This window comes from Plecotus auritus (assembly GCF_963455305.1).
Source record: "Plecotus auritus genome assembly, chromosome: 2".
NCBI lineage: Eukaryota > Metazoa > Chordata > Mammalia > Chiroptera > Vespertilionidae > Plecotus > Plecotus auritus.
The window spans coordinates 186,170,252-186,196,832 of NC_137771.1; the positions used below are offsets into that span (position 1 = coordinate 186,170,252).

The window sequence follows — 26,581 nt, forward strand, 5'->3', positions numbered from 1 at the left end:
AATATGGCTTGCTTCTGCCTCAAATTTTATACAATGTGGTCTCTTTTAGGAAGACGGGCGCAACTTTATCAGACGAGAATGAGTGGAGGAGAGAAGGTCATTTAACTTATTGGGTTATTTCCCAGTCACAATCATGACAAAAATGACAGTAACACATTTCAGGGACAGATGGCTAGTGCTAAACTCAACCGAGGTTTTGTTTTCACCTTATTAGGGAGTTTATTTGGGGAGTTTACAGGCATGGGTGTTAGCTCTTGTCTTTGTGATTGGAAAGTTTCTGTCTAGACGGCTTCTGCCTTTATTGCACCTACTCAGGTTGTACAAATATATATACAATCTCACACCACTTAACAACAGATACTGTACGGAATACTGTAGGCAACTGTAACACAGCGGTAAACACAAGCACATTATACAGCTGTACAAAAATAGTACAGTATATTCTTTATATCCTTATTCTATAAGCTTTTTTCTATTTACGTTTATTTTTTTTTACTTTTTAAACCTTTTGTTAAAAACTAAAACAAAAACACACATTAGCCTAGACCTACACAGGGTCAGGGTCATCAAGATGTGTCTTCCACGTCCGCCTCTGGTCCCCCTGCTGTATCTTCAGGGCTGTGACACTCCAGGAGCTGTATCTACGAGAGCAGTGCCTTCTTCTGGAGCACCTCCGGAAGGACTGCCCCAGGCTCCTCCTGAGGAGGGGTGGCTCCTCAGAAATATGTCCATGGTCATTAACTCCATTTGTTTCTTTGTTTTTGTTTTTGTTTTTTTATCAGAGATTTGCTTGCAAGTACATAAGGCATCATGAACATTCCTATTAATGAAAACCTTTCAGTGTTGGGGTCCGTGTTTTCAAACTTTTTAAGGAGCTTGATGCAACCTGCAAAAGCTTCTGCTAACAGCTTTCACTAAGAATTTCCTTGGGGGTTGGGCCTTCTTTTTTCTTCTGCTGGTTCTTTTTCTCTTGCCTCTTCTTCAGCTATGCACTCCTCATTAGCTAATTCCTCAGGAACACCTCTAGAAGCTCCCCAGTGTCACCGCATCCACACCCAGCTTAAAGCTGTTTGCCATGGCAACCACAGCCCTGTTGGGTTTTGCAGCCTTTGCGCTATGATGCTCTGATGGCTATGTCACTAGGCGGTAGGAAAATTTCAGCTCCATTATAATCTTGTGGGACCACTGTCCTAGATGTAAGCAGTCCTTCACAAAAACATCGTTGTGCAGCACTTGACTACTTTTCTAAGAATATAGTTTACTATACTTTAAAAAGTAGAAGAAATTTCCCTAGCCGGTTTGGCTCAGTGACTAGAGCATTAGCCCATGGACTGAAAGGTCCCATGTTCAATTCCAGTCAAGGGCACATACCTCGGTTGCAGGCTCAATTCCCTGGCCCTGGTCGGGGTGTGTGCGGAAGGCAACCAATCGACGTGTCTCTTTCACATCAATGTTTCTCTCTCTGTGTCTCCCCTTCCCTCCCACTGTTTCTAAAAATCAATGGGAAAAATGTTCTTAGGTGAGGATTAAACAAACAAAAAAAAGTAGAATAAATAAGTCAACATTTAAGTCTATATATATATATAGAAACACCTCCCACTGGGGATGTGCCTGCAACCCAGGTACATGCCCTTAACCGGAATCGAACCCGGGACCCTTCAGTCCGCAGACCGACGCTCTATCCACTGAGCCAAACCGGTCAGGGCCAGCTCGCTCATTTTCAACAGAGAATCCCTGCTTCTTCATTGCTAGTCCCTGACTTCCACCACCCTTCTCCCCCCCCTCCCCCCCCCCCCCCCGCCAACTACTGCCCCCTGGGTTCTCCTTCCTTTATAAACACTACCTGATCATAGCTGCTCACAGAACTCTGAACCTGGCTCCTGAAATACCTGTTTTCTGCACCAGTCAGATGGCATCCATCTTCACCCCACTCACATCTCAGGGTACTGACTTTCATGTTGCATCATTGGAAAAATGAGCATTCTAACAAAGCTGTGTAATCAGATTTATCTGAGAACTCAGCATTTCCAATTTTAGTATTTGGTACCTTTCTCATCACTTTATTTTTTTAATATATTTTATTGATATTTCACAGAGAGGAAGGGAGTGGGACAGAGAGCCAGAAACATCGATGAGAGAGAAACATCGATCAGCCGCCTCCTGCACACCCCCTACTGGGGATGTGCCCGCAACCAAGGCACATGCCCTTGACCGGAACCGAACCCGGGACCCTTCAGTCCGCAGTCCGCAGGCCGACGCTCTATCCACTGAGCCAAACCAGTTTCGGCTCTCATCACTTTCTTGACAATGGAATTGCTTCCTTGGCAGCCAGGAGATAAATTAATTTTGAACCTGATGTTTCCTACATAAATTTTGACATAATTATGTCTTATTTTCCCAATTAAATCATAGGCATCTTAAAGCAGAGACCATCTCTTATATTTCTTTGTATTCTCCACAACATATAATATAGTCTCATATGCAGCAATAACTCATTCAACAAACAATTAATACTTCAGTGGAAATGTGAAAATGCAGAGGGCCGTATATCTATTAGTAATAGCAACAAACAGGGTCTAGACAAAAATGAAAAAGTAAAATAGAAATCTTTTTCCTAATGAAAGCATGAAAAAAGTATTTAGCACAGTGAGGCTTTCTATACTTAGCCACACTTTCTGTAAAATTACTTTTTCTAAATGTATCCAAGTTAAATATTAATAATAAATTCTAGTACATAGTATGTAATGATACATATATAAACATGTGTGTGTATGTGTACACAGGTGTATGCATATATAGTCACAGGCAGCAGAGCAACATTGCAGTCAGCAGACTGCATACACATGGTGGTCCCGTAAGATTATAGTGGAGCTGTCTCCCAGCTGTCATAGTGTCAACGCATTACTCACGTGTTTGTGGTGATGCTGGTGTAAACACACCTGCACTGCCAGTCACATAACAGTATAGCACATACAATTATATACAGTACATGGAGTTGATAATACTAATAAACAACTGTTCCTGGTTTATGTATTTACTATATTCTTATTGTTGTTTTAGAATGTACTCTTTCTACTTATAAAGTTTGCTGTAAAAGTGTGCCATGTCACACCAGCAGCAGCCTCAGACATCTTTTCTTCATGGAGTCTCTTGATTGAATCATTTTCTCTTGTGCTTGATTTGATCTTGTGTTGTTTTGTAGAGTAACATGATGCATGGGTTTATAGCCTAGGCCCTAGGCCCTAGGCCCTAGACCAGTGGTCGGCAAACTGCGGCTCGCAAGCCACATGCGGCTCGCGAGCGCAGTTTTCCGCTCTGTTGACTAATGAGTTTGCCGACCACTGGGATAGGGGCTTAATCGCAAGGAACAACAACAGCCTGTAATTATTGGAATCGAGAGTCTAGGTCAGTGGTCGGCAAACTCATTAGTCAACAGAGCGGCAAACCGCGGCTCGCGAGCCGCATGTGGCTTGCGAGCCGCAGTTTGCCGACCATACAGCCCAGGTGTGAAGTAGGCAATACCATCTAAGTGGGTGCAAGTGCACTCTATGATGTTCGCACAATGACAACATCATCAATGACACATTTCTCAGAATGTGCCTCCGTTGTTAAGCAATGCATGATTATAGAATAAAAAGTTCAAAGTTAAAGATGGTGATGGGCTCCCGGTATTAGGCACAGGGTTCAGCTTGGTGAGGTACATGCAGGGAGATGTAAGCTACCATTGTTTTAGTTGTAGGACTGGGTGGCTGGTTTGTTTGATTTATTATACAATTCTGTTTTGTAATTAACATGTGCCATGTAAACTTTTATAATTCAAATACACAATATGCAAGTTGGATGGAGGAAGAAGACTATCAGCTGGGAAACTAGTTAGGAAGAAGTACTTACAGATATGTAGGCGGGAGATAGGTAAGGACTAGGAGCCATCTAAACCAGTGCATTTTATTTTTTTTAAATATATTTTATTGATTTTTACAGAGAGGAAGAGAGAGGGATAGAGATTTAGAAACATTGATGAAAGAGAAACATCGATCAGCTGCCTCCTGCACACCTCCTACTGGGGATGTGCCCACAACCATGGTACATGCCTTTGACCGGAATCAAACCTGGGACTTTTCAGTCCGCAGGCCGACGCTCTATCCACTGAACCAAACTGGTTAGGACAGCATTTTAAACTATAGTCTCAGCAACAGAGTCTTTTCTTCTGTCCAAACAAAACTGTATTTACAAGAGGGAAAAGCAGAAGTGCACTGGTAGAAATTTTGGGTTGCTTTTTCACTATTTCATATCCTTCATTGGAACAAGGTAGAGTCCTAGGGAAAAACACTTAAAAAACATTTTAATAATGTACTAATGTCTTTAACCTGAAGCCAAAACTTCTGGGTAAGGGTAATGCCTTACCGGTATTTATTTCATTAAGTGACTGTGTTGCTCACGGGTGATAATGTGTAAGAAGGAATTTGAAGCCAGTTAGGCCAGTTACCCACCTACTGGCTGAATCCGCTCATGGCCAGTTGTGTGCTGTGTAAGCAGTTCCCTGGTATGTGACTTCCTGTGTTTCTTCCTAAGATAAAGCATTTGCTGTGTTCTACAGCCTCTGGAAACAAAGATGGTAAGAAGTAGGTTTTGCCCTTACCCTAATGAATGGAAACAGAAAAAGGCCTATAATGGATTGGTAGTAATATAATACACCTGTGCACTAGAGGCCATGGTGGACCAGGTGAGTGGAATAAGAAATTCTGCTTTGGGCCAGGAAGCTGAGGGAGCAGCAGTGACACTGGGCCTGGACTTTGCAGGACAACCATTGGCCAGATGGAGAAAGGAGGTAAGGCAAGGCCGTTACAGGAAGAGGGACTGGCAAGGGCTAGTAACTAAGGCCTGAGAGCACACTGCGTCTGGCGCAGAGAGAGCCAGCAGCAAGGGCTGGACCACCGGGGTGTGGCAGAGAGGGGATGGGGAGTGGCTGTTTTCAGAGTTATTTCAGCCCACAGTCTGGAGTACAGATTGGAAAGTAGACAGAGACTGAAGACAGTGAATCCAAAAGAGGCACCAAATATTGAAGCCTGGGCTGCAGTCCGGTAGGGAAGATAAACCACATCTTCTTGACTTAAAAGTAGCTCTTCTTTTGACCTAGCCAGTTTGGCTCAGTGGATAGAGCGTTGGCTGCAGATAGAAGGGTCCTGGGTTCGATTCCGGTGAAGGGCACGCCCGGGCCCTAGTCCTGGTGCGTGCAGGAGGCAACCAATCAATGTGTTTCTCTCGCATTGATATTTTTCTCTGTCTTTTCCACTCTCTCTAAAAATCAATGGGGGGAGCGGGGGGAAAGGAGCTCTTCTTTGGATAAGACCCATTTGTAGGCATGGATCAAAACCAGAGTCATATAGTTGGAAGAAAGCAATTTGCTACCTTATCTTTGACAATAACATTCTCGATGCAATGTATGTGTTCAGGCCTATAATAAGCAAGAAAACAATAAAATTTAAGAGCCCTGATGGTTGCTTTCTAATCATTGGGGAGGCCGCATAGCATTGTAATCAAGCAACTTTGAAGTTAAAATGTTTGCATTCAGACCCTAACCATGCTATTTATAGTCGTGTCTTGGGCAAGACACTTTCCATGTAAAATGGGCCGGCAGCACGACCACATAGGGTTGTTTTGGAGAATAAATGAGAAAATGTAGAGGTTGCCTTTAGCGCTGTGCCTGGAACATCATTTATATTCAACTGGTAGTTATTAATTTCTAACTCCAGTTATTGCTCGAGAGCAATTATGAAACTGCTCTAATTTAGCCCAGCTGGTTTCTCTTGCCAGCAAAATTCCCAGGTCCGGCAGGGGTGAAACACCCTGCCTGGACATGCATCGCCCTGTCCCCTCGCTGCTCCCTCCACAGCTCTAGCCTGCTCCAGTGTCTCCCAGATGGTATTGTCAGGGGAAGCCCCATCTTCCCCTCCCCCTGGGACACTGCTCCCAGGCTGGCCTGTGCACTAACGGACAGCAGCACGCCCAGAAGCAGCTCACCTCTTGCATGAAGGCTGGGCCTGGACTCGCTCCATCTGCCCCATCAGTTTTCACATGTGTGCATAGGAAGAAAGACCCTGGTGTCTGGCTTCAGCCTCAGTGTGGGTGGGTGGGCATCACCACTTCTGCTGGGACCAGAGCAGGGAGGTCTCTTCCTTAGTTGAACTCACCATCTTTTTTTCCTCCACAATCAGCTTCTCTTCTCACTCTTGCTATCCTTAACTCGTTCTTTTAGGAATATTAGAAGTTGAAATATGCATCTATGTTCTGCCTGCCGGTGGCACTTCTGCTCTGGTCATTAAAATATTTACAGTGTTAATAGTAATACTTTGCCTTTCTGTTGCACCTTTCATCAGAGGATCTCAAAAAGCACTCTTGATATTCACACCAAACTTCAAGACACCCAGAAAGAGGGAAATGGTGAGAGAGGAGGAGTTGGATGTGCCCAAAAGCTTGCTCCGTGCCCAGAGCAGGAACCTTGGGTCACTGGTTTCTTCCTACTGACGACTCACTGCTCTCCAAGGGCCTTAGTGGCACTTCCCCACCAGACTGTGTTTAGGGCATTCCAGGGGGCCCGGCCCACGGCTCTCAGTCACACTGCCCCCTCCCTGTGAGTAACCCTGGGACACCATTCCTTCTGGAGCAGGGGGTGCAAAACAGTCCTGATACTAGTGATTACCCTGTCACCCCGACACTTATCTCCCACCTTCTGGATCCCAGGAGTCAGGATGCCTTGGTGCCTCTAACTGGCTCAGCTCACAGTGAGTTGCAAGTACACTGAGTACTGCTCCTTAAACCTCCAAGCCACAGCCCTGCTCTACCTCCCTCCTTCCTAGGTGGCTAACATCATTCTTCATACATACACCCTTCTGATTAGATCAGAAATAATTATAATTCTCATTCCAAATTCACTCCCTCCTCACCAAAAAACAAAACAAACAAAAATAACAACACCACTAAAAACAACAAAAAGATAACTTGGGGACTTCTCTCAATTTTTCTTAATCCTTTATCATTACCACCTCTATCATAGGAACATGTGGTTTCTTCTATTACTGCAAGCAGGCTTCATGTTCACTGTAATTCAGACTGGCATTCCGCCCAAGTTTGTTCCCCTAGTGCTCACCAGGCCCCACTTGGAGCACCCATTTTGGATGGGCCAGAGTAAACAGACTGCCTCCTCCATGATGGGCAGCACTGCCCCTGGACCTTCCCTTCTGCTCTCATAGGCCTGGCCCAGTGGTCAGCAAACTGTGGCTCGCGAGCCGCGGTTTGCCGCTCTTTTGACTAATGAGTTTGCCAACCACTGACCTAGACTCTCGATTCCAATAATTACAGGCTGTTGTTGTTCTTTGTGATTAAGCCCCTATCCCTGTGGTCGGCAAACTCAGTCAACAGAACGGCAAACCGCGGTGCGGCTCGCGAGCCGCAGTTTGCCTACCACTGGCCTGGCCCATCACACACCTTCACCTGGAGTCATTTCACATTAATACAAGGTATCAAATAATTATTGAATATTTATTCTAGCAAAACCATAGGTCTTTAGTTCCTTGGTCATGTAAATATTGTTAGTCGCTTCTCAAAGAAGTATTAATTTAATTTTTGAATAGATAATGCATTTAATGGTTCCAAATAAAAATATATATATTAAAAGGTAGGTTACACTCACCTCCTCCCAGGACCAAACTAGAATTACAACTTAAATATAGAGCAGTCAACCTGAACAGTCAACTGAAGACTAGCTGAAGAGAATTCTTGTAACCAAGGATGTACAGAAAAAGCCACATTGAGACTGGTAGAAAGGACTAAGACGTGAAAAGGGCCCTGTGAAGCCAGACACAGGTGGCTGCTGAGATTCTAGAGGGAGATCCAGCTGCAAAGTTCCCCTGAGAAGGGTGGGGTCTCAACCTCAAACCAGGCTTCCTACCCCAGAGCACCAGAGTCAGGAAGAGGCACCCACGTAACATCTGGCTGTGAAAATCAGTGGGGATTCTGTACTGCAGCACAGACAGCAGTCTACTAGGGACACAGACACCCTCTTAAAAGGCCAATCACAAAGACTCACTCTCAGCCACTCCCCCTGGGTTTGGTGCGGGGAGGGGGGAGAGGAGTAGACTTGAGTGAGGAGAGACTGGCGTTTGTAGCTCTGGGGAGGGAGCTGAGGGGACTCCTCTGCTGAGTCATTCCCCACACCACAGACACCACCTTTCTTGGGTGGAGCACTCCTCCCAACAAACATCCTCCAGACAAACGGGTCCTCTGATTGCTTCTTTTCTAGAATAAGATTATTCACTTGAAACCTTAACAGAAATACCATGCTTCCACATTAACAGGGAGTTTGCTAATCTCTCAGATGAAAATTGCGGGATTGAGTGGTGGATGGACAGGCAATGAGTGCAACTCTCAGAGATTTTGCGAAAGGATGTTGGACATACCTGATGTCTGGAAAAATGTATAGTAGGTGGACTCAATGATGGTGCAGTTCTTTTAAGCAGAAGGGTAAAATGTCACCCTCCTCCTGGAGAATAGTGGAGACAGGTGAAAGAGGAAAATGTGACTTAACTAAAGCTGATGTTTCACTAATAAAAACAATGAGATTTTTAATATGTTTTTAAGTTGATTTTAAAGAGAGATGAAGTGAGAGGGAGAGAGAAACATCAACTAGCTGCTTCCCGAGCACACCCCACTGGGAATGGAACGGGCACCTCAGTGCTGGGGATGACACCCAACCAACTGAGCCACACCAGAAGGCAAAACTGAGGAATTTATTAATTTAAAGATAGTTTCCTCATCCACTATTTTTTTAGATGTTCCATTTCTTGTATATTTTGCACACTTCTATTATTTGCTAATGTAATTTTCCTTTAAAAAAATCCGACTTGCTTAATTGAATGTATATTTAAAAAGTTAAAAACGACATAGTGAAATCTACTTTATTTGTCCTTTCCTCAAATAAAATAAGATAATCACATGCCTAGCAATTCAATTTTGTTATTAAAACACAGGTGTTTTGATCTCTTGGAGACAGTAATAGAACCTACAGAAAAATATGTCAACACCTTGATTTCTTGATTCCCAGTGAGATATGCACTTGTCACTCACATCAGAATACTTAGAGTATTGATTTGACCGTTGTGTTTCTCCTGGTTTTAAAAGCACATGGAAGCCCAATTATAATGACAAGTTTTCTTGAGGAGAAGGGACCCAGATAAAAGGAGCTTGGTGCTTGTTAGAGGATCTGATGATTTGATGCGTCTCTCTCCACAAAAGGAATGCATACCAGCACCTATAGAGCCCCACATGGTTGAAGACATGCTACCAATTTTCTCCCTTGGAATTTCCCAGTGTTTTATGTTTCATTGCTCATCTCATTTTATTAACATACTAGAGGCCCAGTGCACGAAATTCATGCACGGGTGAAGTCCCTAGGCTTGGCCGGTAATCAGAGCCGATCGGGGCCAGGCCAGTCAGGGCCAGGCCAGAGAGGAGGCGATGGTTGCCAGGCCAGGCATGGAAGGAACAGACGCCAGATGCCGATGCCACCATCATCAGCGCCCCACCAGCACACGGTTCTCCACCTCCCCACCTCCTCCTTCCCTCACCACTGCACCTCCACCATGGCAGGTGGGTGGTGGGCTGATCAGAGCCTGCCAGCTAGGGGGAGGGACAGAATATGGGAGGTTGGCCACTGGCCCTGAGGAGGGAGCCGGACCTCAGCCCCTGTGGGAAAGGGGCCATGTCTGCCACCACCCACCCCTGGTTCCCTGTCCCAGCCTGGGTCCTGGCCCCGATCAGGTGATTGGGGCCTGCCGGCCAGAAGGAGGAACCATGGGAGGTCAGCCAGCCTGGGGAGGTTGGCTGTGGGAGCACACTAACCACCAGAGGGCTGCTCCTACATTGAACATCTGGCCCCTGGTGGTCAGTGTGCATCATAGCAACTGGTCGTTCCGGTCATTCTGGTTGTTCCAGATGTTCAGGTCGCTTAGGCTTTTATGTATATGACTAGAGGCCCGGTGCACAAAATTCGTGCACGGGGGGAGTGTCCCTCAGCCCAGCCTGCACCCTCTCCAATCTGGGACCCCTCGAGGGATGTCCAACTGCCCTTTTAGGCCCGATCCAGGTAGGATCAAGCCTAAACGGGTAGTCGGACATCCCTCTCACAATCCAGGGCTGCTGGCTCCCAACTGCTCGCCTGCCTGCCTTCCTGATTGTCCCTAACCGCTTCTGCCTGCCAGCCTGATCACCCCCTAACTACTCCTCTGCCATCCTGATTGATGCCTAACTGCTCCCCTGCCAGCCTGTTTGCCCCTAACTGCCCGCCCCTGCAGGCCTGGTCCCTCCCAACTGTCCTCCCCTGCTGGCCATCTTGTGGTGGCCATCTTGTGTCCACATGGGGGCAGCCATCTTTGACCCACATAAGGGCAGCCATCTTGTGTGTTGGAGTGACAGTCAATTTGCATATTACTCTTTTATTAGATAGGATTCTTTCTTTAGATTTATTAATATTATCCTTAGCCTAAACTTTCCTGATGATAAGAATCACCTGGAATGGTTGGAAAAATAGATTTCTAAATAAGAATTTCTAAGGGAAAGGCCTGGTATTCTGTATATTTAGCAAATGGCCCAAGGGTTTGTGTTTTGTGTGGTTTTTTTTTTTCTTTAACCAGGAAGGTTTTGTAATGGTCAAGTTAGTCCGGTGCATCTCAACATGTAACATTCCTACAAACCACCTGCAGATCCTGATTCCACTGGTCTAAAGAGGGCCTGAGAGTCTCCAATTCCTGGCCAGCTCCCGGGCATCTAGCCTGGGGACCACATTTTGAGTGCATGCATCAGGGATCCTCAAGGAGTGCTCCAGGGCCCGCAGTATGGGCAGCAGCTGGGAACCTCTTACAAATGCACACTCTCAGCTCCACTCTACACCTACTGAGCCAGAAAAAAACTCTGGGGATGGGCCCAGCAATCTGTTTTTAGGTCTCCAGGTGAGATTTTTGATTCACACAAAAATTCAGGATTGACAGAGTTAGACGTAGTGCTTCTTACTGCTTCTAAGTGGGAAGTTATGTCACTTGAGATGAACCTTTGTACATTTCTAATTTTATTTGTGTGTACACTTAGATCATTTAACTCCATTTGGGGAGGTTTCTTACACGCAGCTTTGTAAAGAGCTCAGGAACTATAGGCAAGAAAGGCACCTTGTATTTGGGAGAACTTGTTCCTTGCTGGCTTTAAATTTAATTTTTCAAAATCACTGAAGAGACCATTTTGTACTAACACAAGATACTAGGTTAGAGCCGGTTCCCAAATGCCTAAAGGGACCAAACACTCAGATAACACCTGTAAGTGAGGGAATGGTGGTTCAGGGAGGAGGCGTGGCCTCAGCAAGCAGCTGCTCCTCAGCTCCACCCAGTCAGTGCCAGGCCCTTGGCCTTCAGGGAATGTGAGCCAGAGTGGTCACATCTTCCACGTGCTCAGAGGAAGTCAGAGAGCCAATGTTTTGCGTGAAATCTTTTGACTCTTAAATGGTGGCAGACTATTCAAATTTGTTGTAAATATTCTATGTCTAACAAGCTAGTCTTCTGTTAGTGACTCTGCTTTAGAGGCACTAGTCCGGGAGGTGACTGACTGGCCTCTCTCTGCTCTGTGGGTCCCTGTTTGTCTCATAAAGAAGAGAAAGCCAAGCAGAGGCCTCTCCGCAGCTCTCGTGGTCCATTTCTGTGAAACAGACTCCAAACCTTATACCGTGATGCTGTGAAAAGCCAGTTCATTCTCTCTAAGCAGCTCCCCGAGCAGCCAAGGGTCAGAGCTCATGGAAATACTGGAACATTTTAAAATGGGAAATGGACAGTTTCACATGGTATAATCCATCTGGAGGCAAAGAATGCCTCATAGTCATGACAGTGGGTCTAGGGGCAGATCTAGATTTTGTGGGCCCTGAAGCTAATACAATTTGGGGGGAACCCTATTTAAGACAAAGAATGGGACATGATGAATTAGTTATGAAAGTACAAAGAGGTCTTAACTGAATGTGGGAAAATGTTTATGTTAGGTCTGATCAAATAATTGAATTGATACCCCCTCCCCTGGGAACTGACCTTTAGGCCACTTCACAACCGACATTCCCTTTCGCTTAGACCACATTCCATCTACTAAGACCATTATCCTTCCCCTCCAGTCTTTCCCAGGATCCGGATCGCCCACAGAGTTCCCCACCGAAAAAGCTCACCTAGAGTCCTTTAAAATCTCCAACTCCTCATCCATGGGTGCTGGCGCCACTGGGGGCCTCAGCCCATGTGGTCTCCAGAGGACCTAACAAATTTATAAACCTTTACCACTTTTGGCCTCGTGCATTCCTCCTTCGGCCACCCTAACAGTTTACTTTTGCCAATTTTAAGAAGAAAAGTGAATGTGCTGGGAAGGGCCCACAAAAGCAAGGACCCTGGAGCTTCCTCAGCTGCCGGCACACTGGCCTCTGTCCTGGTGACCGCTGGGGCACAGGCAGAGGTTAGGATCGGGCCAGAAGTGTTATAGCTCTGGGGCACTGAGATGTTCTACTTCTTGTCCTGCGTGGGAAGGTTGGTTACAAGGGGATTCATTTTACAACTTTTTTGTTGTTGTTAATCCTCACCCGAGGATATTTTTCCTGTTAATTTTTAGAGAGAGTGGATGGGAGGGAGAGAGAGAGAGAGAGAGAGAGAGAGAGAGAGAGAGAGAGAGAGAGACTGGGGCTGGGATTGAGCCTGCAATGGAGATATATGCCCTTGACCAGAATCGAATCTACAGCCCTTCCGTTCGTGGGCCAATGCTCTAACCACTGAACAACCAGCTAGGGCCATTTTACAACAATTTGATAAACTGTACACATGTTTTTTGCACCTTTAAGTACACAATTATATTTTATAACTTAGAAAATCACTTGGTCCTTTTCTAAGTCAGCAAAAATACTCATTTTATGGGGGGCGTGAAGTAGGTCTTCAGTAAATGTTTGTTTAATAAATGAACAAACGAATGAGTGATTTCAAATCTATTCAACCAATATGTATCAAAGGCCTACATGTGTAAGATCCCTGCTACGTATTGTGTTATTAAATACATTATATTATTCACTATTTAATATTTAAGTAAAATTTAATGAAAGAAATAAAATACCTATATTTTATTTTATTTTGCCATATTTTAAAAATTAAAATTGGCCCTGGCCAGGTGGCTCAGTTGGTTGGAGCATCATTCTGTATATCAAAAGGTTGCAGGTTCAATTCCTGGTAAGGGTGCATATGAGAGGCAACTGATTGATGTTTCTCTTTCACATCAATGTTTCTCTCTCTTTCACTCACTCACTCACTCTCTCTCTCCTCCCACCCCCTTTTCTCTCTAAAATAAATAACAAATCCTTGGGTGAGAATTTTTTTAAAAGTTAATTGTATTCTTTTACTATTGTTTTACATATAAATGAAAAATATAAATATAAATACACATATACTGGATACAGGCTTTAAAAAGAAGAAAATTTAGTTTTAAAGATGTTTAATTTACAATCATACAATTTTAAAAAATGTTAGGTAGCAGAAACAGAAAAACAGAAGAAATTGGTTGGTATCTACTAAAGACCAGACATACATATTTTAAAAATCATACATAATTTCCCTACATTAACATAACCACTGTTATTATTTTATTGCATTTTCTTTCAACCTTTTATTTATAGGCACACTTTTAAAAAATATATTTTTATTGATTTCAGAGAGGAAGGGAGAGAGAGAGAGTAATAGAAACATCAATGATGAGAGAGAATCATTGATCGGCTGCCTCCTGCATGCCCCACATTGGGGACCGAGCCCACAACCCAGGCATGTGCCCTTGACTGGAATTGAATCTGGGACCCTTCAGTCCGCAGGCCAACACTCTATCCACTGAGCCAAACCAGCTAGGGCAATAGGCACACTTTTTACATAGTTAAAATCATAGTGTTTCTAAAGTTTCAATCCTGATGGTTTCTACCTAACATATCATAAGCATTTTCCACGTTGCTACATGATCTTTATCATTCTAATTTTTAAAACTGCATAATTATCCCTTACCGAGTCCCAGTAAATTCTAAATATGACCGGAGCCCCAATAATCCACCACGCACCATTCGATACTCTCTCCACCTTTATGTCCCAGCCTGCCTGCCTGTGCTCTTGCCTGGGTCTCTCCCCGACTCCGCTGCTGGGGTCGCAGCATCGGTCCTGCATCACTTAGAGGCATCCACCTGGAAGGGAGAGGATGACACAGAAGCTTGGTTAGTGAGAAACTGCTTACTTGACTCCTGTCTGAACTTTAAAATCTATGTTTATTTGGGAATAAAACAGAAATGATTCATCTTATGAGTTTCCTCAGGGCCAGTGGAATCCTGAATTCTCTTGGATGAGTTTATTCATTCTAAGCTCTAATTGAAACCACAACATAAAAACCAGTTGGCTCTTCTCTTATATATTCTGTTAGAAGCGGCAACATCTGCCAGCATCTTGATTCCTGCCTTCCTTGGCATTGGATTGAATTAATCAATAGAGCACACAGCTAACAGAACAAAAAAATAAAAATAAAAAATTTCCAATAAGACAAATGGAAAATTACAAAACAAAAGCTTTGCTTCTCTGCAATTTTTCAAGTCAGGTGAAAATGACTCATTTTTCTTTATTCAAATTGTTTTAATTAAAATTGAAATTGACATTATAAACCTGTAATACTATCAGAAACTATTTCTTTTGCTATATGTCCTTTGTTGAAATTGTTTCCTTTAATTCATTGCATTATTTGATTTTAGATTTATACTATACACAATAAGGGAGTGAATTTTTAATATTTTGAAGACTCAGTTTTTAATATCTATTCTAATATGTATTAATATCTAGTATAGTGGTTGAACATTTTTATCCTTTTAGAGTCTCCTCAATTATTTCAATTGAAGGAACACTAGATGTTAAAACAATTTCCCTAACAAATTACATATATTTATTAAGAAGTTATCGAGTAATTTCTCCTTTTATTAAAGTAATTGAATAACATATAGGGTTTATAATGAGCTTGGAATAATTGTGAATTACCACCCTGAATGAAAATAGTCCCTGCTAAAAGAAAAAAAATTAATCTGTTAGCAGTAGAATGCTTTTTTTCTTTATCCAAACATTACTGTTTGACATTTTTACATATTGAAAATGGTCTCTGATCCATATTACTACCTTGCAGACAGTAGTTGGAGTAATAGTTCTACTCATTAAATCATATCATTCAGGGCTCCTTGTAAAAGAGCCTTGGTAGCAAAAAAAAAAAAATCATATTGCAGATGATTTTTCCCACTTCTCATCGATAGGCATCATTACACATCAAATTGCATGAACTAGCAAATAACTGGGGGAGGGAGGTATGCGCTCTTACATTCTTTTCATTCTGTGTTTCCTTGCTAGAAAGCCGATGTCCCTGGCTGTGGCTGGAGAGAAGAGGAATCCCGAGGCTGACATGTGGACATGCATTCACCAGGCAGGCAGGTGGTAATGTTTTTTAAAAGTAGTTTATTTTGAAGTCCTTATCATCCTACCAACCCTCCTTTTCCCTTGAGTTTTTAGTCCCATTCAATTTAGTTCATTGCCCAGAGTCCTAGGCCAGTTGAAAATACTCTGGGAGACCTAAAAATGTATGACACACAGTCCCTGCCCTTGGAGGGACAAGTAGTTAATAGAGGAAAAATGACATGGGCAGCCATATCTAAGAGATGAGGCAAAATTAGCCCAGTGCTCTAGGGATCTCAAATAGCCTGCGTGGGCTGCACAACTTTTTCTCTGTGCATGTATGTGTGAGGGTCACTCTTAGCTCTAGGTCCTGGGGCAGCTTCATGGAGAAACTGGGTGTTGAAAGAAGAGGACACCTGTAGAAGATAGAGATGGGGACAAATGTATACCTGATAGAGAAGCAGAACCAATAGACCTATCATCCATCCATCCCTCCATCCCTCCATCCATCCATCCATTCATCCATCCATCCATCCATCCATCCACCCATCATCCACCATTACAGGGAGTTGGCCTTGCACAGTTGTGAGAGCTGGTTAAGCAGTCTCTGGAAGGCTATTGTCTCCATGTCTAATGTTGACACTTGAAGTCCACTGTGTAGGTAGTTATGATGCATGTAAAGTGGGGGAGATCAAAAGAAGGCTGGAACCCACAAACATGAGCTGAAGCCCGACAGGATGAACTTGAAAGCTGTGTCGGTTCTTATCACCTCTGACATTTTGGTGTCAAGGCTGTTCTGCAGAAGCGAGGGCCCTATGTCACACAGCTGAGCACAAACACCTGGCTGTTGTGTTAAAGGAGCTGAAGGAGGATCCAGGGGAAAGGAGAGAAGTTGTAGGCCTAGTTGCTGCTTCATGCCAATAAGATGATTCAGCAGATCAGCTGAAATGTGTTTGAGTCCCAAATGGCTGCTGCTTCCTATCTGCCCTCTGACTCCCAGGAGTTTTCCTTTTGGCTCACCCTAATGGGAAACATGCAAGAAAGGAAATTTTTTTTTAAACTTACCACCCTGGCTGGTGTGGCTCAGGTGGTTGGAGCATTGTCCCATGCACCAAAAGGTGGAGGGTTTGTTTCTTGGTCCCGGGACACACCCAGGTTGCAGGTTTGATCCCCAGTCAGGGCCCATATGTAAGGCAACTGATCAATGTTTATCTCTCCTCTCTCTCTCTTCCTCTCCAAAATCAATTTTTTAAAAATTGAACATACCATATGACAAAGTAATTTCACTACTGGGTACTTATCCAGTAGAAATATAAGAGGTATACCAAAATGTAGCATTGTACATAATAGATGAAAAGTGGAAATTATTCAAATACTTATAAATTGGTAAATAAAGAAAATGGGATATATTCAAACAATAGAATACTATCAGCAGTAAAAAGATGATTCTGTGTGGCACCTGCTTCTTCCTGCTCTCTTACAAATTGGAGTCTCCCTGGATTGAAAGCAAGTGAGGAGTGATCTACTGGCTTCTAAACATCAAGCTGAAGATTTTGGGTGATACAGACAATAAGTAAGTGGCCACTGGAATTATTTTATTTTATTTTATTTTATTTTATTTTATTTTATTTTATTTTATTTTATTTTATTTTATTTTATTTTATGTGTGTGTGTGCTAGAAGTGACAAGGGTGAACTGACCTTGAGGACAATGAGACTGTAGTGGTAGGCAGGACAGATTGGAGACCTGACTGGGGAGCTCAGAATGCCAAGTAAGTGGAGGCAAGGGGGTCCAGGAAGCTGGAGTGGAAAGGGACTTGGCAGAGCCATGCTTAGAAATTTTACTGCTGGGGGCCAGGGCACAAAGCTTGCTTTTGTGCATTTGGGGAAGAGGGCAGGTCTACACACAAAGCATTGCCTGCCTTTGACATTGGTATGCTTGTCCCATCCCTTTTCTTCAGCCCTGGAAATTTCAGTGTCCTGGGTCAGAGTCCCAAGTTTGTGACCCTAGATGGGGTCCTAAAGAGAACACAGTGGATATCTGTCGTGTTTTGTGACATCCAATAATAGTCATTGAAAATACTTTCTGTGTTTGGGGAATTTTCCACATGAAGGTTCCTACTGGAAGCCAGTAGATCACTGTCCTTGCTTGCTTTCAATCTAGGGAGACTCCAATTTGTAAGAGAGCAGGAAGAAGCAGGGGCCACACAGAATCTTTTTACTATGAATATATCCCATTTTCTTTATTTACCAATTTATAAGTATTTGGATAATTTCCACTTTTCATCTATTATGTAGAATGCCACATTTTGGTATACCTCTTATATTTCTCCTGGATAAGTGAAATTACTTTGCCATATGGTAAATTCAATTTAAAAAAATTGATTTGCGAGAGAGAGAGAGAGAGAGAGAGAGAGAGAGAGAGAGAGAGAGAGAGGAGAGAGATAAACATTGATCAGTTGCCTTACATATGGGCCCTGACTGGGGATCAAACCTGCAACCTGGGTGTGTCCCGGCACCAAGACACAAACCCTCCACCTTTTGGTGCAGGGGGCAATGCTCCAACCACCTGAGCCACACCAGCCAGGGTGGTAAGTTAAAAAAAATTTTTTTTGTGAAGATATTTTTTCCCATTGATTTTTAGAGAGGGAGGGAGGGAGGGAGGGAGTGAGAAACATTGATGTGAGAGAGATACATTGATAGATTACCTCCCTGCACATGCCCCCTTGGGGCTGAGGATGGATCCTGCAACCCAGGTATGTGCCCTTGACCAGGAATCATACCTGGGACCCTTCAGTGCACAGGCCAATGCTCTAACCCTTGAGCATACCAGCCAGGGCAGTAAGTTCAAATTTTAAGAATAATTTTCACAGTTTAAATTTCTATTTTACATTCCAATCTGCAATGCCTGAGGGATCCACTTTCTCCAGCTACTCACTCAAACTTCAGAAGGACTGTCTTTTTAAATTATAGGCATTCTGGTGGATATGCAGAATTATCTCATTGAGGTTTAATTGGCATTTCCCTAAGGACTGTTGATATTGAATTTCCATATAAAGTTTAGGATCAATTTATCAATTTCCATCAACTGCTGGCATTTTGATAGGGATTGCATTGAACCTATACAACAATCTGGGGAGAACTACCATCCTACCAATATTGAGTGTTTCAATCTATGGACATGAGTCTTTAAATCTTCTTTAATTTCTCTCAGCAATATTTGATAATATAAATATTTCACTTCTTTGTTAGACTTAAGTATTATTTTTTATGCTCTTGTGAATGAAATTGTTTTCTTAACAATTTGGATTGTTTATTGCTAGAATATAGGAATACAATTGATTTTTAAAATATTGATCCTGTATCCATTTGCCTTGCTGTATTCATTTTTTAATTATAGCAGTTTTGGGCAGAGGGTAGGGGAATCCTTGGGGTTTTTTTACATAGAGGACAATGTCACTGAGGATAGAGATGATTTTTACTTCTTTCCAACCTGGATGACTTAAAAACATTTTTTTGACTGGACAGAATCTCAGTACAAGGTTGATTAGAAGTGATGAGAGCAAATATCTGCATTTTTCCCATTTTAGAGACAAACATTCCATCTTTCATCATTAAGTATGATGTTAGCATCAGGTTTTTGTAATCAGGTAAGGAACTTCCCTTCTATCCCTAGTTTGTTGAGAATTTACACCAGGAATGGTTGTTGGATTTTGTTACATGCTTTTTCTGCGTCTGTTTAGATGATTGTGTGGTTTTGTCTTTTATCCTATTACTAGAGGCCCGGTGCACGAATTTCGTGCAGGGGGCGGGGGGTGTCCCTCAGCCCAGCCTGCACTCTCTCCAATCTGGGACCCCTCAAGGGATGTCCGACTGCCCGTTTAAGCCCGATCCCACCTAAACGGGCAGTCGGACATCCCTCTCACAATCCAGAACTGCTGGCTCCCAACTGCTCACCTGCCTGCCTTCCTGATTGCCCCTAACCGCTTCTGCCTGCCAGCCTGATCACCCCCTAACCACTCCCCTGACAGCCTGATTGATGCCTAACTGCTCCCCTGCCAGCCTGTTTTCCCCTAACTGCCCTCCCCTACAGGCCTAGTCACCCCTAACTGCCCTCCCCTGCAGGCCTGGTCCCCCCCAACTGCTCTCCCCTGCAGGCCTGGGTCCCCCCCAACTGCCCTCCCCTGCAGGCCTAGTAACCCCTAACTGCCCTCCCCTGCAGGCCTGGTCCCCCCCAACTGCTCTCCCCTGCAGGCCTGGGTCCCCCCCAACTGCCCTCCCCTGCAGGCCTAGTAACCCCTAACTGCCCTCCCCTGCAGGCCTGGTCCCCCCCAACTGCTCTCCCCTGCAGGCCTGGGTCCCCCCCAACTTCCCTCCTCTGCCAGCTTGGTCACCCCTAACTGCCCTCCCCTGCAGGCTTGATCACCCCCAACTGCCCTCCCTTGCAGGCCTGGTCCCTCCCAACTGCCCTCCCTTGCTGGCCATCTTGTGGTGGCCATCTTGTGTCCACATGGGGGCAGGATCTTTGACCACATGGGGGTAGCCATCTTGTGTGTTGGAGTGATGGTCAATCTGCATATTACTCTTTTATTAGATAGGATTAGAGGCCCAATGCATGAAATTTGTGCAAGGGCCTTGGCCCCACTCCCCACCCCCCATCGCCACCATGGCCTGGGGGCCTCTGCCACCTCTGCCATGGCCCCCACCCACTGCGGCTTTGTCTGGAGGAAAGATGTCCAGAAGGAAGGATGTCAGGAAGGATGTCCAGTCTAATTAGCATATTATGCTTTTATTATTATAGACTAGAGGCCCGGTGCACAAAATTCGTGCATGGGGGGGTCCCCTCAGCCCAGCCTGCACCCTCTCCAATCCGGGACCCCTTGGGGGATGTCCGACTGTCGGACATCCCTCTCACAATCCAGGACCATGGGATCCTAGCTGCTCACTTGCCTGCCAACCTGATTTCCCCTAACTGCCCCCCCTACTGGCCTGGTCACCCCCAACTACGCCCCCCCCCTGCCAGCCTGGTCGCCCTAACTGCACCCCACCGGCCTGGTTGCCCCTTCTTGCCCTCCCCCGCCAGCCTGGTTGCCCCCAACTGCCCCCCTGCTGGCCTGGTTGCCCATTACTGCCCCCCCCCACACTGGCCTGGTAACCCCTAACTGCTCCCCCCGCCAGCCTGGTCGCCCCTTACTGCCCCCCCTGCCAGCCTGGTCACCCCCAAATGCCCCCCCCATCAGCCTGGTCGCCCCTCACTGACCCCCTCTGCCGATCTGGTTGCCCCTCACTGCCCCCCCCTGCTGACCTGGTCACCCCAAACTGCCCCCCCGCAGGCCTGGCCGCCCCACACAGCCTGCTGTTCGGTCGTTTGGTCGCCCCTCACTAACTCTCTGCCGGCCTGGTCGCCCCACACAGCCTGTTTGGTCATCTGTTTGGTTGCAATGGTCACTTAGGCTTTTATTATTATAGATTACGGTATTACATTAATTAATTCTCAACTATTAAATCAACCTTGCATTCCTAGGTAATTGGTGATGGTCCATAATCTTTTTGATACATTATTTAATTCAGTTTGCTAATTTTTATTGTTGTTAATCCTCATCCAAGGATATTTATATATACATATATATTTTTTTCATTTTAATTTATTGATTGAGGTATTACATATTTGTCCTCATGCCCTCACCCCCCTGTTGTCTGTGTCCACTGGTTAGGCTTATATGCATGCATACAAGTCCTTTGGTTGATCTCGCCCCCTTACCCCCACCCTCCCCTACCTTCCCTCTGAGGTTTGACAGTCTGATCAATGCTTCCCTGTCTCTGGACTTGCTTTTGTTCATCAGTTTATGTTGTTCATTATTACCCATAGATGAGTGAGATCATGTGATATTTATCTTTCTCTGACTGGCTTATTTCACTTAGCATAATGCTCTCCAGTTCCATCCATGTTGTTGCAAATGGTAGGAATTCCTTCTTTTTTAGCGCAGCGTAGTATTCCATTGTGTAGATGCACCACAGTTTTTTAATCCACTCATCTGCTGATGGGCACTTAGGCTGTTTCCAAATCTTAGCTATGGTAAATTGTGCTGCTATGAACATAGGGGTGCATATATCCTTTCTCACTGATGTTTCTAGCTTCTGGGGATATATTCCTAGAAGTTGGATTACTGGGTCAAATGGGAGCTCCATTTTTAGTTTTTTGAGGAAACTCCATACTGTTCTCCAAAGTGGCTGCACCAGTCTGCATTCCCACCAGCAGTGCACAAGGGTTCCTTTTTCTCCGCATCCTCACCAACATTTGTCGTTTATTGATTTGTTGATGATACCCATTCTGACAGGTGTGAGATGGTACCGCATTGTCATTTTGATTTGCATCTCTTGGATAATTAGTGACTTTGAGCATGTTTTCATATGTCTCTTGGCCTTCCTTCTGTCGGTCCGTTGCTCATTTCTTGATTGGATTGTTTATCTTCCTTTTGTTAAGTTGTATGAGTTCCCTGTAAATGTTGGAGATTAAACCCTTATCGGAGATAACATTGGCAAATATGTTCTCCCATGTAGTGATCTTTCTTGTTGTTTTGTTGATGGTCTCTTTTGCTGTGCAAAAGCTTTTTATTTTGATGTAGTCCCATTTGTTTATTTTCTCTTTATTTTCCATTGCCCTAGGGGCAGTATCAGTGAAGAAGTTCCTTCGGCATATGTCTGAGATTTTGCTGCCTGTGGATTCCTCTAGTATTTTTATGGTTTCCCGTCTTATGTTTAAGTTCTTTATCCATTTTGAGTTTATTTTTATGTATGGTGTAAGTTGGTGGTCTAGTTTCATTTTTTTTGCATGTATCTGTCCAATATTCCCAACACCATTTATTGAAGAGACTGTCTTGATTCCATTGTATGTTCATGCCTCCTTTGTCAAATATTAATTGGGCATAGTGATTTGGGTCGATTTCTGGGTTCTCTATTCTATTCCATTGATCTATATGTCTGTTCTTGTGCCAGTACCAGGCTGTTTTGAGAATAGTGGCTTTGTAATACAGCTTGATATCTGGTATTGAGATCCCACCTACTTTGTTCTTCTTCAAGGATATTTTTCCATTGCTTTTTAGAGAGAGTGAAAGCGGGGGGTGGGGGGGGAGAGAGAGAGAAACATCGATATGAGAAAGACACATCTATTGGTTGCCTCCGCACTTGCCCAGACCGGGAATCGGGGATTGACCCTGCAACTCAGGTGCATGCCCTTAACTGGGAATTGAAACCACAACCATTCGGTGGGAGGTCTGATGCTCTCTCCACTGAGCCACACTGGCCAGGGCTCAGTTTGCTAATATTTTGAAATGGTTTTTGCATCTGTGTTTGAGGGATATTCACCTGTAGTTTCATTTTCTTTGATGTATTTTTGTTTGTTTGTTTTGAATCAGGAAAATACTGGTCTTGTGAGATTGACATCTGCCTTGCTTCTACAGACATGTGTAAATAAAAATTTGTATTATTGTAATTTCTGCATTTATTCAACTGTTTCTTTTTCCTTTTGAGAAACAAATTTCATAAGTTATTTTTAAAAGTAGAAACCAGATCTTATCTACTGCTTTGGCCACCAAAATAAAACCAATGTTCCATCTGAGAACCTGACCAGAGTCCTCTAGTCACACTATGTGTCTGTCTATTGCAGACATGAGCAGAGACAGATGGCATGCCAGGACCTACATATTTCAAACTGCTAAACTGATCACAGACAGGAGAGGAGGAAGTTGCCACCTTCTGCTTCTCTTCTGCAGCATGGGGGGATTGCAACATGTCTTCTGAGTATGCATTCACTATGTATTAACTTTGTATCATGGCCCTTTGAGATTTGGGGAAGAAATGTGATCACTGTGTGTGTGTGTGTGTGTGTGTGGCCAATCAAGCTGGCTCTACTGGTCAAAGTGTTTCCAGATGTCAGAGCCACATCAAGTGTCAGAAGAATCTGTGTTGATATGATGTTTGGAGGGCGCTGATGATCTAACCTGTGTTTGCCTCATCATGTAACCCTAATACTTATTGTGATCATGGCTGCTTTGGGTTATCTTACAGTCTATGAGATGTGAAGAGCAATCACAATGCTCTACTTGAGGGGGCTTTTTGATTAAAGAGACATCCAAATGTAACAGGAAAGAACTACTCCTTTCCAAACCTCACTACTTGTTCTGAAAACCAAGTCAACTCAGCTTGAGACTCATGGCTTGTTCACTCCTTAGCAGTCTGTTCGTATGAGCAACCACAGCTTGTCAAGTGCCTGTCTCATTTACTCTTCACACAATACCTTGAGGTGGGTATTTTACAGATGAAGGGACTGGGGCTCACATTAAGAAATATGCCAACATCACCCTCATAACAAATGGTAGAATTTGGCTCAAGCACAGATTCAGGCTATTCGAAGCCCATGCTCTTCTACTGCACACAGCCTCCCCTCTACCCATAGTCCTGCTGGGCTTCCCAGATGCAAGGCTTGTACAACCCTTTTCCACCTCTCATAGTTTCCACATTGAGTTCCTGGGGTGTGTGGGCAGGGATGCCGGGACTGTTTGGTTCTTTCACTGTATTCCTAGGGCTTCTTACTGTTGTGACATGTATTCACTGACAGGTGTTCAATGAATGTTGAAATAGATGACTGAGTGAGAACAATGATACTTCCTGGAATTAAAAATAATCTTTTTATTGAGCCCAGTCAGTGTTGCTCAGTGGTTGAGTATTGACAAATGAACCAAGAGGTTACTGGTTTGATACCCAGTCAGGGCACATGCCTGGGTTTTGGGCTCAATCCCTAGTAGGAGGCATGTAGGAGACAGCTGATCTATGTTTCTTTCTCATTGATGTTTCTATTTCTCTATCCCTATCTTTTCCTCTCTCTCTAAAATCAATCTATACTAATAAAAGAGAAACATGCAAATTGACCATCACTTTGTGATGCCCACCAGCCAATCAGGAGTGAGTATGCAAATTAACCCAACAAGGATTGCAGCAGCCCCGCTTCCCAGCCGCTCCGGGCCTCTGGGCAGCACGCATGCAGGTGCAGAGCGGCTGGGCGGGGCAGGACGTCTGCTATGAGGGGGGGGAGGGAGGCGGAGGGAGCTACAGGAGCAGTGTTCTGGCTGGAGCGAAGACTGAAGGCTCCGGCCAGAGCAAAGGCCTGGGTCCCGGGTGCCAGAGGAAAACCAGTGCCGGCAGCCAGGGGAAGGAAGGCCTATTGCATGAATCTTCATGCAATGGGCCTCTAGTAAAGACAAATTTTTTAAAAAATATTTTTTTTATTGATTTTTTGGAGAGAGATGGAGGGAGAGAGAGAGAGAGAGAGAGAGAGAGAGAGAGAGAGAGAGAGAGAGAAACATGGATGTGAGAGCAAAACATAGATCGGCAATTGAACCAGAAACTTTTCAGTGTACAGGATGACAGACTGACAGACACCTACCAACTGAGCCACACAGGCCAGGGCATATTTCCTGGAATTTTTAGGAAAGCTTACATTTGAATTTGGAAGCAAACCAAAAATTTATCTAATCCAAAATTTCCAGTCAGGGGAATTGAAGTTCAAAGAAGACAACACATATGTGAAAAGAAAATAGCAAGGGATCTGAACTTCAAATAATGTAAAGATAACATTGCATGAAAAAAATGTCAACTGCAGAAAATAAAATTAGAAACAAAAAAAGAAATGAAAAAAATTTTAAAGAGAAAAAAATGTCAACTTCAGGGACTTCATAATTGACTTAATATTATTTATTATTGCTTTTGAGAAATCATTCACCTGAAGGACTGGAATCAATTCTTAGACTCTTCTCAGAATCAACCAAATAACACACACCTGGCCCAAGAACCTGGGCTCTGAGCCATACATACATTTCACCCAAGGTATGTGGCCCCATCACATGTGCCCAGCCGCTCTGAGCGGGGTGTTTTCTTACACATTTCACAGCTACGTTGTTACTCTGTAGGGCTATATGCCATCCATCAGGAATGAAAATAATCCCTTCCTCTCCCCTGACCCCTCCCTCGGGGTGTTCTTTCCAGCCAGACCTGATCTGCCAATTGTGCTGTCACCAACACCTCCCCAGAGCTCACCTGTCCGGCCTGACCATAAGACCTTCAAGCTTCCTTCCTCTCCACGCAACCCCCATCCCACACACCCTGCTTCCAGGTCATGTCAACAAAATCAAGAGACCTCTTCAAATTCTCCCAAATTTGTTATTTTATTTTGAAGTAGTGATTTTTAGCCACAGCATTTTCCTTTCTTTCACGTTTGGTCCATTAAGAGCGGCCATATCACATTTTATCTCTAATGAACTTAGCCTAGTCATCTTCTTTCTCAAATATCCTGAGGGGTTCTCCCTGATCTCCAACAACAGATTGACCCATTTAGGCTTCATAATTAGATTCTTTCATTGACTTCTTCTTTCTGTGTATTTATTCTCAAATTGATAATCTCATAATATTCATATTTTGTTATTTTTGTCTTTCTCTTTCACAGTGCTACAGGCTAATCTGACCCTGCTATTAACTTTTTTAGTTTCACAATATTCGTACAGAAACCTTCTCTTGAACCAAACTCTTCTCTCTTCATCCATCCCAAATAATTTCTTTGAAAAGGGTAACATGTCTTAAAGAAAATGCCATTTACTTATTTACTGGATAACCCTGAAAAACACACCTCAAAACTCCAGAGTACCTGTGGGATATGTTTCAGTGCTTTATATATGTCTTATTTTGGTTGAACAATTCTTACACAGAAATCACATTTAACAGGAAGACATGTTCATAATCAGGCACATTATTGGTGCTTGGTAGACAAATTTGCACTGGTAATTTTCCTAGTTTGCTATACACACTGAAAACATTTATCCCAGATACATGTTTTCTCCAACTAAACTGCGCTAGTTTCCTGAATGCTAAATATTTTTATGCATACTATTGATTATCTGTAGATATCCCAGCTTTTCATTTATTTCCTGAAAGTAAGAGTACTTATTTACTCCCATTTGTTGAGCATCTACTCCAGGCCAGCCACTGCCCAGGCCTGTGCTGGTCAATATAGTAGCAAGTACC

At 43.9% G+C, this 26,581-nt stretch overlaps 1 protein-coding gene across 1 annotated transcript in view; it reads left to right on the top strand.

Moving 5' to 3' along the window:
• The first annotated feature begins 16,994 nt into the window (after nt 1–16,994).
• DCUN1D1 (defective in cullin neddylation 1 domain containing 1) overlaps nt 16,995–26,581 on the top strand; it is a 44,002-nt gene continuing 34,415 nt past the window's right edge. The window contains exon 1 of the mRNA XM_080656918.1: nt 16,995–17,082. The gene's annotated coding sequence lies outside the window, so the exon portion shown is untranslated. The remainder of the gene's footprint in view (nt 17,083–26,581) is intronic.